This window comes from Scyliorhinus torazame, chromosome 27, assembly GCF_047496885.1.
Source record: "Scyliorhinus torazame isolate Kashiwa2021f chromosome 27, sScyTor2.1, whole genome shotgun sequence".
Taxonomy (NCBI): Eukaryota; Metazoa; Chordata; class Chondrichthyes; order Carcharhiniformes; family Scyliorhinidae; genus Scyliorhinus; species Scyliorhinus torazame.
In genome coordinates, this window is record NC_092733.1 from 40,746,590 (window position 1) to 40,759,040 (window position 12,451).

The following is a 12,451-nucleotide window of genomic DNA, read 5'->3' on the forward strand; positions in this document are numbered from 1 at the left end:
TGGTGGATGCCCACTCGAAATGGCTGGAGGTCCACAAGATGGTGACGCTCACCTCCTGGGCGAACCCTCGAGTGGTTGCACATTTCCCATTCCAACCAGGGAATCTAGGAGGTATTCGTGGTCGATAACCGGGCTTCTTTCACGAGTGAAGAGTTTCCCATTTTTGTGAAGAGCAACGGGATTTGCCACGTCCGCACCATCCCAAACCCTCCAACTTCTAAAGGTTTGGCAAAGGGGGTTGTGCTGGCGGTTAAACGGGGGCTGTGCTGGCGGTTAAACGGGGGCTGTGCAGGCGGTTAAACGGGGGCTGTGCAGGCGGCTAAACGGGGGCTGTGCAGGCGGTTAAATGGGGGCTGTGCAGGCGGTTAAACGGGGGCTGTGCAGGCGGCTAAACGGGGGCTGTGCAGGCGATTAAACGGGGGCTGTGCAGGCGGTTAAACGGGGGCTGTGCAGGCGGTTAAACGGGGGCTGTGCAGGCGGCTAAACGGGGGCTGTGCAGGCGGTTAAACGGGGGCTGTGCAGGTGGTTAAACATGCAGCTCGGTGGACTTGAAACCATTAGGATTTTTATTTTCACACAAGACCACGCCGCGCACAGTAACCGGAGTTGCCCCTGCTGAGATATTAATGGGTTGTAGACTTTGTACACGGCTGTTTGATTCTGCAGGACATCAACGCAAAGGTGCGTCATAACCAAGATTCGTAAGGCGTTGTCCACTTTGACGTCAGCCTCTTCGACACTTCGTACATGATGAAAAGAGGCTGTTTAGCACAGGGCTAAATTGCTGGCTTTGAAAGCAAACCAAGGCAGGCCAGCAGCACGGTTCAATTCCCATACCAGCCTCCCCGAACAGGTGCCGGAATGTGGCGACTAGGGGCTTTTCACAGTAACTTCATTTGAAGCCTACTTGGGACATTAAGTGATTTTCAATATTTTTTTCATTTCATGACGCGGTTCTCATTCGTAACTTCAACGACGGTGCTCGCTGGCTCTGTGGGATTGTTGTCCACCAAACGGGACCAGTCTCTTTGGGGGACTCTTTGGGAAATCCCCTTTGGATTTCGGCGGCAGCGGTGCGCAGGGGCCTTCTGGGAGGTGAGTAGTGAGTTTAAAAGCTCTTACCTTTACAGGAGCAGCCCTTTGGATTTCGGCGGCAGCGGTGCGCAGGGGCCTTCTTGGAGGTGAGTAGTGAGTTTAAAAACCTTACCTTTACAGGAGCAGCCCTTTGGATTTCGGCGGCAGCGGTGCGCAGGGGCCTTCTGGGAGGTGAGTAGTGAGTTTAAAAAGCCTTACCTGGTCCCGGGTCTGTTCTTCTTTTCTGTTTTATTTGTTTTTATATAAGGCGGGAACCGGAAGTTCGACCTCTGGCAAGTCCCCCCCCCCAACCAATAAATTCTGGTGGAGAGGAAACCCGAGACACTACACGTGTAGTGTCTCCCACCCGCCCTCCTCCTCTAACCTAATAATAAGACCCATTGGTGTAAGGTAAGTGCCATATTATATTATTATATTATTAGCATTGTGCAGGTCAAGGATCGGAGGTGGAGGAGCAGTCTCTGTCAGCGAGAGAACCTGAGAACATCTCAGACACTCAGAAGGTAAGTAAGTGATTTTTACTTTTATACCTTTTTTCAAATTGTGTGTGTCGGGGGGAAACTGAAGTGACATCACAGAAAAGCTGTGACCTGAGTGGCTGGTTGGGATTCTAACCTAAATTTTAAAAAAAATTTGAGTGTTTGGGAACTAATTAAACATAATAACTTAATTATAATTTAGAGGATATCTAAGCCAGAGATCGGAGAGTATTATAGTTAGCTATCGCATTTCTATTAGAAATCTAGTGCTAGGAAACAGATAGTTGACAGTAACTTTGCAATTTTAAAAAAAGGTATTTTAAAAAAAAAAGACAAATTTTAATTTTAATTAATTGACGCAATGTCAGTTAGAGGGGTGCTGTGCTCTGACTGTGAGATATGGCAGGTCCGGGAGGCTTCCAGCGTCCCGGATGGCTTCATCTGCAGAAAGTGCACCCAACTGCAGCTCCTCACAGACCGCATGGTTCGGTTGGAGCAGCAATTGGATGCACTTAGGAGCATGCAGGTGGCGGAAAGCGTCATAGATCGCAGTTATGTAAATGTGGTCACACCCAAGGTGCAGGCAGAGAAATGGGTGACCACCAGAAAGGGCAGGCAGTCAGTGCAGGAATCCCCTGTGGTTGTCCCCCTCTCGAACAGTTATACCCCTTTGGATACTGTCGGGCGGGATAGCCTATCAGGGGAAAACAGCAGCAGCCAGAGCAGTGGCACCACGGCTGGCTCTGATGTTCAGAAGGGAGGGTCAAAGCGCAGAAGAGTAATAGTAACAGGGGACTCTATAGTCAGGGGCACAGATAGGCGCTTCTGTGGACGTGAAAGAGACTCCAGGGTGGTATGTTGCCTCCCTGGTGCCAGGGTCCAGGATGTCTCCGAACGGGTAGAGGGAATCCTGAAGGGGGAGGGCAAACAGGCAGAGGTCGTTGTACATATTGGTACTAACGACATAGGCAGGAAGGGGCATGAGGTCCTGCAGCAGGAGTTCAGGGAGCTAGGCAGAAAGTTAAAAGACAGGACCTCGAGGGTTGTAATCTCGGGATTACTCCCTGTGCCACGTGCCAGTGAGGCTAGAAATAGGAAGATAGAGCAGACAAACACGTGGCTAAACAGCTGGTGTAGGAGGGAGGGTTTCCGTTATCTGGACCACTGGGAGCTCTTCCGGGGCAGGTGTGACCTGTATAAGATGGACGGGTTGCATCTAAACCGGAGAGGCATAAATATCCTGGCCGCGAGGTTTGCTAGTGTCACACGGGAGGGTTTAAACTAGTATGGCAGGGGGGTGGGCACGGGAGCAATAGGTCAGAAGGTGAGAGCATTGAGGGAGAACTAGGGAATAGGGACAGTGTGGCTCTGAGGCAGAGCAGACGGGGAGAAGTTGCTGAACACAGTGGGTCTGGTGGCCTGAAGTGCATATGTTTTAATGCAAGGAGCATTACGGGTAAGGCAGATGAACTTAGAGCTTGGATTACTACTTGGAACTATGATGTTGTTGCCATTACAGAGACCTGGTTGAGGGAAGGGCAGGATTGGCAGCTAAACGTTCCAGGATTTAGATGTTTCAGGCGGGATAGAGGGGGATGTAAAAGGGGAGGCGGAGTTGCGCTACTTGTTCGGGAGAATATCACAGCTATACTGCGAGAGGACACCTCAGAGGGCAGTGAGGCTATATGGGTAGAGATCAGGGATAAAAAGGGTGCAGTCACAATGTTGGGGGTATACTACAGGCCTCCCAACAGCCAGCGGGAGATAGAGGAGCAGATAGGTAGACAGATTTTGGAAAAGAGTAAAAACAACAGGGTTGTGGTGATGGGAGACTTCAACTTCCCCAATATTGACTGGGACTCATTTAGTGCCAGGGGCTTAGACGGGGCAGAGTTTGTAAGGAGCATCCAGGAGGGCTTCTTAAAACAATATGTAAACAGTCCAACTAGGGAAGGGGCGGTACTGGACCTGGTATTGGGGAATGAGCCCGGCCAGGTGGTAGATGTTTCAGTAGGGGAGCATTTCGGTAACAGTGACCACAATTCAGTAAGTTTTAAAGTACTGGTGGACAAGGATAAGAGTGGTCCGAGGATGAATGTGCTAAATTGGGGGAAGGCTAATTATAACAATATTAGGCGGGAACTGAAGAACATAGATTGGGGGCGGATGTTTGAGGGCAAATCAACATCTGACATGTGGGAGGCTTTCAAGTGTCAGTTGAAAGGAATACAGGACAGGCATGTTCCTGTGAGGAAGAAGGATAAATACGGCAATTTCCAGGAACCTTGGATGACGAGTGATATTGTAGGCCTCGTCAAAAAGAAAAAGGAGGCATTTGTCAGGGCTAAAAGGCTGGGAACAGACGAAGCCTGTGTGGCATATAAGGAAAGTAGGAAGGAACTTAAGCAAGGAGTCAGGAGGGCTAGAAGGGGTCATGAAAAGTCATTGGCAAATAGGGTTAAGGAAAATCCCAAGGCTTTTTACACGTACATAAAAAGCAAGAGGGTAGCCAGGGAAAGTGTTGGCCCACTGAAGGATAGGCAAGGGAATCTATGTGTGGAGCCAGAGGAAATGGGCGAGGTACTAAATGAATACTTTGCATCAGTATTCACCAAAGAGAAGGAATTGGTAGATGTTGAGTCTGGAGAAGGGGGTGTAGATAGCCTGGGTCACATTGTGATCCAAAAAGACGAGGTGTTGGGTGTCTTAAAAAATATTAAGGTTAGGGCCTGATGGGATCTACCCCAGAATACTGAAGGAGGCTGGAGAGGAAATTGCTGAGGCCTTGACAGAAATCTTTGGATCCTCGCTGTCTTCAGGGGATGTCCCGGAGGACTGGAGAATAGCCAATGTTGTTCCTCTGTTTAAGAAGGGTAGCAAGGATAATCCCGGGAACTACAGGCCGGTGAGCCTTACTTCAGTGGTCGGGAAATTACTGGAGAGAATTCTTCGAGACAGGATCTACTCCCATTTGGAAGCAAATGGACGTATTAGTGAGAGGCAGCACGGTCTTGTGAAGGGGAGGTCGTGTCTCACTAACTTGATAGAGTTTTTCGAGGAGGTCACTAAGATGATTGATGCAGGTAGGGCAGTAGATGTTGTCTATATGGACTTCAGTAAGGCCTTTGACAAGGTCCCTCATGGTAGACTAGTACAAAAGGTGAAGTCACACGGGATCAGGGGTGAGCTGGCAAGGTGGATACAGAACTGGCTAGGCCATAGAAGGCAGAGGGTAGCAATGGAGGGATGCTTTTCTAATTGGAGGGCTGTGACCAGTGGTGTTCCACAGGGATCAGTGCTGGGACCTTTGCTCTTTGTAGTATATATAAATGATTTGGAGGAAAATGTAACTGGTCTGATTAGTAAGTTTGCAGACGACACAAAGGTTGGTGGAATTGCGGATAGCGATGAGGACTGTCGGAGGATACAGCAGGATTTAGATTGTCTGGAGACTTGGGTGGAGAGATGGCAGATGGAGTTTAACCCGGACAAATGTGAGGTAATGCATTTTGGAAGGGCTAATGCAGGTAGGGAATATACAGTGAATGGTAGAACCCTCAAGAGTATTGAAAGTCAAAGACATCTAGGAGTACAGGTCCACAGGTCATTGAAAGGGGCAACACAGGTGGAGAAGGTAGTCAAGAAGGCATACGGCATGCTTGCCTTCATTGGCCGGGGCATTGAGTATAAGAATTGGCAAGTCATGTTGCAGCTGTATAGAACCTTAGTTAGGCCACACTTGGAGTATAGTGTTCAATTCTGGTCGCCACACTACCAGAAGGATGTGGAGGCTTTAGAGAGGGTGCAGAAGAGATTTACCAGAATGTTGCCTGGTATGGAGGGCATAAGCTATGAGGAGCGATTGAATAAACTCGGTTTGTTCTCACTGGAACGAAGGAGGTTGAGGGGCGACCTGATAGAGGTATACAAAATTATGAGGGGCATAGACAGAGTGGATAGTCAGAGGCTTTTCCCCAGGGTAGAGGGGTCAATTACTAGGGGGCATAGGTTTAAGGTGAGAGGGGCAAGGTTTAGAGTAGATGTACGAGGCAAATTTTTCACGCAGAGGGTAGTGGGTGCCTGGAACTCACTACCGGAGGAGGTAGTGGAAGCAGGGACGATAGGGACATTTAAGGGGCATCTTGACAAATATATGAATAGGATGGGAATAGAGGGATACGGACCCAGGAAGTGTAGAAGATTGTAGTTTAGTCGGGCAGTATGGTCGGCACGGGCTTGGAGGGCCGAAGGGCCTGTTCCTGTGCTGTCCATTTCTTTGTTCTTTGTTCTTTGTTTGTTCTTACCGAGCTCGGGTCTGGGGCAACTACTGAAACGATACCTGGATCACATTCGTTCATGGTGATTACTCCCTCGTGAAAAGCCTGCCCTGGATCCTCCAGCTCCATTGCTAAACCAGTCTGCTGTGACGTCTCCAGTCGCCCTCGACGCGGACACGTCTGACATTGTCTCATCAGACTTCGAGATGGAGACGCAAACCTCGGAGATCTCAGACGTCGACTCCGTAATTCAGCCACCTCCCTCCTGATGGTCGTCCGCCACCTGCCGTGGACGGTGTTTGCCGGCACGATATCTGCCGACTGACCCGGTGCATCAGCCTCATGAGGGCTTACCGGAGCTGAAGGGACTCAAATGTCCATCTCCCTGCTCCTCCTTCTCCGTCTCATCGCTCATCGAGCGGGTCTTCGGACTTTGGGGGGGGGAAAGGATGTAATATCCCTCAAGGGGCCTATGGGGTGGGTGGGAATGGTTGTCACCCCCTTGGTCCTTGCTTTCTGGTACTTTCTCCGTCAGTTTGGGAATTGTCCCGTGGCATTGCCCTTCCTGTTCTGGCAGTTTCTGTGGAGATCCTGCCCGCAACGGAACAAACGACTTTTGGCTGCTCCTGTGGGCCAATTGTTGCTAGGCAACAGCCCAGTTTATATGTGCTGTTTTTGTTCTGGAGTCATAAAAACCTCATTACAATGCAGGCACCTTTTAAAGTGAAAGTAAACTTTCTTTAACACAAACCTGCAGAAATATCAATTAAGCTTAAACTTAAAGCTGTAGCTTATGCCCAAGACACAAACAAAAAAAGAGCAAAGAACAGTACAGCACAGGAACAGGCCCTTCGGCCCTCCAAGCCCGTGCCGACCATGCTGCCCGTCTAAACTAAAATCTTCTACACTTCCTGGGTCCGTATCCCTCTATTCCCATCCTATTCATATATTTGTCAAATAGAAGTTTATCATAGAATTTACAGTGCAGAAGGAGGCCATTCGGCCCATCGAGTCTGCACCGGCTCTTGGAAAGAGCACCCTACCCAAGGTCTACACCTCCACCCTATAACCCAGTAACCCCACCCAATACTAAGGGCAATTTTGGACACTAAGGGCAATTTACCACGGCCAATCCACCTAACCCGCACATCTTTGGGCTGTGGGAGGAAACCGGAGCACCCGGAGGAAACCCACGCACACACGGGGAGGATGTGCAGACTCCGCACAGACAGTGACCCAGCGGGGAATCGAACCTGGGACCCTGGAGCTGTGAAGCAATTGTGCTATCCACAATGCTAGCGTGGAATAAATATAAATTAATGCATATTTTATAGAGGTGGCCCAGCGGAACCGGAAGGTTCCATCAGTGGGAACAGACAGACAATGTCGGCCTATATTGTGATGACTGTGGAATATTTTAATCTATATTTTATTATGTGTCTGCTGCAGTAATGTTATTAAAAGAACTTAGGTTAAGCATCCAGATTATATGTCTGCTAAAGCTGTGATTAAGGGGTTAACAGTTCCACAGGCTGTGATGTCACTCACGGGGCAGCATGGTAGCACAGTGGTTAGCACTATGGTTTCACAGCGCCAGGGTCCCAGGTTCGATTCCCCGCTGGGTCACTGTCTGTGCGGAGTCTGCACGTTCTCCCCGTGTGTGCGTGGGTTTCCTCCGGGTCTATTCAGCCTCTCCACAGGGCTAACACCCTCCATACCAGGCAACATCCTGGTAAACCGCCTCTGCACCCTCTCCAAAGCCTCCACATCCTTCTGGTAGTGCGGCGACCAGAATTGTCCGCAATATTCCAAATGTAACTCCGAAGCAAATGGGAAAATCTCTTGGCGTGATCTTCAATTGTAGGAGACTCTGGGCAAATCGATAAGCGGAGCTGGACAAATTTCATCATCAAAATCATCACACATTTAAATTAAATTAAATAAAATAAGGGGAGACGAGGAAATATTCTTGAGGCAGTAAGTTGTTTGAATCTAGAATATTCCATCTGAATGATAGTGGAAGCAATCTCAATAAAAACCTCGTCCCCAGGTAGTACCCTTGATCATTTGGAGGTCACCGAGTATTGCCCTTTGCTACAGCGCTGGGGACAATCCCAAATTTACCTTAGCTGGAATAGGGATTGAACCTTGTGTTGGAGTCACTGTGAGCCACCTACTAACCATCCCACCAACTGAGCTAACCACCCGCTTCCCAGTAACATCTTACAGAAAGATCAATAGTTAAAGGAGAAAAGGGTTTGCACAGGAATGATGGGCTGGATGGTGTCCAACGCTGTTCAACACAGTGATGCACAAGCATCAAGAGAGCCTTCACAGAAAGGCATCAGGAGTGAACCCTCGTGGGGCAGCGAGAGAGCGGGAATCCACTGTAGTGGGATGGTCAGATCCGGGAGCGAGAGGGAGGCAGGGCCAGCGGGAGGTGGAATGAGTGAGAGGAGGTGGGCACAGGAGGCAGGGCCTCAGAGAGTCTGGGGACAGGGCACGAGACTGAAGGAGATAGCAGCATTAGAATGGGGTTGGGTCTGAATTTCCTGCTTTGGAACACCTGGAGATCAGGGAGAAGAGGAATGGTGGGCTGGAGGAGTTTGTGACAAGCTGAGGTTTGTGACAAGCTGAGGTTTGTGGCAGATTGGGAAAGGACCAGGATTCAGAATACCAGCAACCAGACCGGATGTCACAGAGTTAGAAATAAATGGGCTTGGCGATGAAGAGGATGTGGTATAGAACTCAGATTAGACTGACATTGTCAAACCGCTTCGGCATTGCAATCTGTCACTCACTTCTTGTTCAAACAATGAAATCCAAGAACAGGGAATAGGTTACAAGCTGCCAAATATTTATCTCTGCCACTTTGACTGTCTATCAGAATGGGAAGGTGCTGAGATGCACAGCAGAGGACATTTACAGGAGAGAGGCTGTTGTACATGATGAGGGGTCAGTGTTTGAGATGGGCTGTTGTCGGTGTTAGAACAAAGAGCAAAGAAACGTTACAGGAACAGGCCCTTCGGCCCTCCAAGCCTGCGCCGACCATGCTGCCCGTCTAACCGAAAACCTTCTACACTTCCTGGGTCCGTATCCCTCTATTCCCATCCTATTCATGTATTTGTCAAGAGAGGCCCCTGAAATGTTATTGTTGCCGATTTCTTTCACCGTAAATTCAAGGACTGAATCTCTCACCGTCACAGAAGTGGAAACACGTGACGCTGATTTACTGATATCAGCGGTGAAGTCTGAGCTTGAAGAGTGAAAGATCGATTCATTCTGTCCTGAAATAAAAGCGAAATACTGCAGAGGCTGAAGATCTGAAATAAAAACAGAAAACGTGAGGGAAACACACAAGATCTGACAGCATCTGTGGATAAAGAAACAGAGTTAACGTTTCGAGTCCTGTACATCCCAGAGAAGAATATTTTCTGTTTCTATTAACCCTCAGCTCTGTCCCTATCTGCAGATCAGTGCTGGAACATTTGACAGAATGTCATAGAGTGCACGTTTCTGCAAGTGTGGCTATGTTATACTAAAGAAAGAATCCAAGGATGAGGTGCAAGGGGGGGATGTGTAACTCTTAAACCTGGAGAATTCTATCACCTTCAGTCAAGCCTAGGAGTCTTGGTGAACTAAATTAGACTATTGTACAGGAGCAGCAATGATGAGGAGTCTCAGTTGCATTATCTCAGGAGATATTGGTTCCTTTCCAGAAGAATATACCTCGCCGTGTCAATGGCCTATCCATCAAAACTCTTTCATTTATACTCGTTAATTTGCGGATGATATGAAAATTGGCGGGTGATAAATAGTGAGGAGGATAGCCTTCGATTACCAGAGGATATAGACGGGCTGGTCATATGGGCTGACCAGTGGCAAATGGAATTCAATGCGGATAAGTGTGAGGTGATGCACTTGGACAGGACAAACAAGGCAAAGGATTACATGGTAAACGGCTGGACCCTGGGAAGCCCCGAGGATCAGAGGGGCCTTGCTGTGCATGGAAAAGGTGCAGAGGAGATTTACCAGGATGTTGCCTGAGCTGGAGAGGTTTAGTTATGAAGAGAGATTGGATAGACTGGGGTTGTTTCCCTTGGAGCAGAGGAGACTGAGGGGGACATGATTGAGATGTATAAAATTATGAGGCACACAGATAGAGGAGGCAGGAAGAAACCTTACCCCTCGGTGGAGGGATCAATGACCAGGGGGCAGAGATTTACGGTAAGGGGCAGGAGGGTTCGAGGGGGTTTGAGGAGAAACCTTTTTCCCCAGAAGGGGGTGGGAGTCTGGAACTCGCTGCCTGAAAGGGGGGTGGAGGCAGAGACCCTCAGAACATTAAGAAGTATTTAGATGAGCACTTGCAGTCCCAGGGCAAACTATGGGCCAAGTGCTGGGAAATGGATTAGAATAAGTTAGGAGGTTATTTTTGACCAGCGCACATGTAATAGGCTGAAGGGCCTTTTCTGTGCTGTATGATTCTATAATCACAATTTATAAGGTTACAGAACATCAGGGCTTGGCTCCATCTCTTCTCTAAAGTGCTTCTCACTCATCATGTCTCAATCAATGGCATCACTGTGACATCACTGCTTGTGCACATGCTCAGTAGCTATTATTGGAGTTAACCCTTGAGTCCACAGAGCCCATGATACCTTGGGGTGGATTCTTTCCTCCTGAAGGTCTGGTCCTTTTCACCCTTTCTCTGGTATCTTCAACTGTGAAGATGGACACAAAATATTTGTTCACCATCTGTGCCATTTCTTCATTCCCCATCATTGTTTCTCCTGTCTCTGCCTTTAAGAGACCCGTGCTTTCTTTAGCTACTCTCTTCCTTTTTATGTTCTTGTAAAAACTCTTCCAATCTGTTTTCATATTCTGTCAAGTTTGCTCTTATTCTATTTCTTTTCTCTTTTAATCAGCTTTCTAATTGCCCTTAGCTGGTTTCTACAATCTCAATCCTCTGCCTGTCTGCTAATCCTTGCACATTACAATGTTCTTCTTCCCCTTCTCGGACCACGTGTGGCCCATGGGCGCCATCTTTTTTAACCCCCGCCATGTGCGGCCCGTGGGCGCTGCCATCTTGTCCACCCCAAGATCATCAGGTGCCGCCATCTTGTCTTCCCCACGGTACATGGTCACCTTCATTGTTCCAGGACCCATGCCCCCCGGGCACCCCATCGTTTGACACCAGCGACGACCAGCCACGACTCACCTCGGTCACCAGTCTCGCCCGCACAATCTAGCCACCGCCTCGACAAGCGTGAAGAAAGATGGGCACGAGACCTCTTGCCTGCTGGACTCCGGGAGCACCGAAAGCTTCATCCATCCAGATATGGTAAGGCGCTGCTCCCTTGCGGTACACCCCGCCAATCAAAGAATCTCCCTGGCCTCCGGATCCCACTCCATGGCGATCCGGGGGTACTGTATAGTCACGCTCACGGTCCAGGGCGTAGAATTCAGCAGCTTCCACCTCTACGTCCTCCCCAACCTCTGTGCTGCCCTGCTACTCGGCCTGGACTCCCAGTGTAATCTCCAGAGCCTAACACTGAAATTCGGCGGGCCCCTACCACCCCTCACTGTCTGCGGCCTCGCGACCCTCAAGGTCGACCCACCTTCCCTATTCGCAAACCTAACCCCAGATTGCAAACCCGTCGCCACCAGGAGCAGACGGTACAGCGCCCAGGACAGGACCTTCATCAGGTCCGAAGTCCAGCGGCTGCTGCGGGAAAGTATCATCGAGGCAGCAACAGCCCCTGGAGAGCCCAAGTGGTAGTGGTGAAAACTGGGGAGAAACACAGGATGTTCGTGGACTACAGTCAGACCATCAATCGGTACACGCAGCTTGACGCGTACCCCCTCCCACTCATATCTGACATGGTCAATCAGATTGCGCAGTACCGGATCTTCTCAACGGTAGACCTCAAACCCACCTACCACCAGCTCCCCATCCGGAAGGCGGACCGCCCATACACTGCCTCCGAGGCAGACGGCCGCCTCTACCATTTTCTCAGGTTCCCTTCGGCATCACCAACAGGGTCTCGGTCTTCCAAAGGGAGATGGACCGAATGGTTGACTGGTACGGTTTGCGGGCCACCTTTCTGTACCTAGACAATGTCACCATCTGCGGCCACAATCAGCAGGACCACGATGCCAGCCTTGCCAAATTTCTCCACACCGCCACTTTCCTAAACCTCACCTATAACAAGGAGAAGTGCGTATTCAGCATGAACCGCTTAGCCATCCTCGGCTATGTGGTCCAGAACGGAGTTCTGGGGCCCGATCCCGACCGCATGCGCCCCGTCATGGAACTCCCCCTTCCCCACTGCCCCAAGGCCCTCAAACGCTGCCTGGGGTTTTTTCTTACTACGCCCAGTGGGTCCCAAACTACGCGGACAGGGCCCGCCCACTCATCCAGCCACTCACTCCCCCTGACGGCCGAGGCTCAACAGGCCTTCAACCGTATCAGAGCCGATATCGCCAAGGCCGCGATGCACGCAGTAGACGAGACGCTGCCCTTTCAAGTGGAGAGCGACGCATCAGACGTCGCCCTAGCCGCCACCCTCAACCAGGCAGGCAGGCCCGTTGCATTCTTTT

At 49.8% G+C, this 12,451-nt stretch overlaps 1 long non-coding RNA gene across 1 annotated transcript in view; it reads right to left on the bottom strand.

Annotated features, from left to right (window-relative positions):
• LOC140403409 (uncharacterized) overlaps nucleotides 1–12,451 on the bottom strand; it is a 36,130-nt gene that overhangs the window by 21,861 nt on the left and 1,818 nt on the right. The window contains exon 2 of the long non-coding RNA XR_011938303.1: nucleotides 9,050–9,174. This is a non-coding gene — a long non-coding RNA (uncharacterized lncRNA). The remainder of the gene's footprint in view (nucleotides 1–9,049; nucleotides 9,175–12,451) is intronic.